Source organism: Brassica napus, unplaced genomic scaffold (genome assembly GCF_020379485.1).
Source record: "Brassica napus cultivar Da-Ae unplaced genomic scaffold, Da-Ae ScsIHWf_1215;HRSCAF=1739, whole genome shotgun sequence".
Taxonomy (NCBI): Eukaryota; Viridiplantae; Streptophyta; class Magnoliopsida; order Brassicales; family Brassicaceae; genus Brassica; species Brassica napus.
In genome coordinates, this window is record NW_026014636.1 from 170,001 (window position 1) to 170,812 (window position 812).

Below are 812 nucleotides of genomic sequence, written 5' to 3' on the forward strand. Positions count from 1 at the left end.
GTTTAGACCGTCGTGAGACAGGTTAGTTTTACCCTACTGATGCCCGCGTCGCAATAGTAATTCAACCTAGTACGAGAGGAACCGTTGATTCGCACAATTGGTCATCACACTTGGTTGAAAAGCCAGTGGCACGAAGCTACCGTGCGCTGGATTATGACTGAATGCCTCTAAAAGCGATGCATGCGCCCGCCGCCCGATTGCCGACCCTCAGTAGGAGCTTCGGCTCCCAAAGGCACGTGTCATTGGCTAAGTCCGTTCGGCGGAAGCGCCGTTCTGACCACCTTGAATTATAATTACCACCGAGCGGCGGGTAGAATCCTTTGCAGACGACTTAAATGCGCGACGGTGGCAGAGTGGCCTTGCTGCCATGATCCACTGAGATTCAGCCCTTTGTCACTAAGATTCGACCCTCCCCCTTTCCAATCACACGTTCTGCCCCAAAACGTTAAAAACAAAAAACCCAAAAAAAATTCATGTATATAAGAAGACGTCGGAGGAGGTTCGAGATTTTTACTTGATGAAATTCACTCTCGCCCTAATATTTCAGATTGGCCGATGAAATTCAGCCCGAATGTGCACAAGTCTCGGCCAAAAGCATCCTGATGGGAGCATTAAAACCCAAAAGAGTTTTCATTCATCGCTTCAGTACGCTTGCCCTTCAGTACGCTTGGCCTCGATCATACCACAGTAATAACCAAGGGAAAAATGTTAACACTTGGTGGGATTATGAAAAGTCGAGCCAGCATAAATACACTTGGGCCATCAGTTCATTAGATCTCGGGTTTGCATCAATCAGACAGACTTGGACAGTC

General features: G+C 47.9%; 1 pseudogene; it reads left to right on the forward strand.

Annotated features, from left to right (window-relative positions):
- The window catches only part of LOC125596445, a 4,531-nt pseudogene extending 4,124 nt beyond the window's left edge, over window positions 1-407 (forward strand).
- The last annotated feature ends 405 nt before the right edge of the window (window positions 408-812 follow it).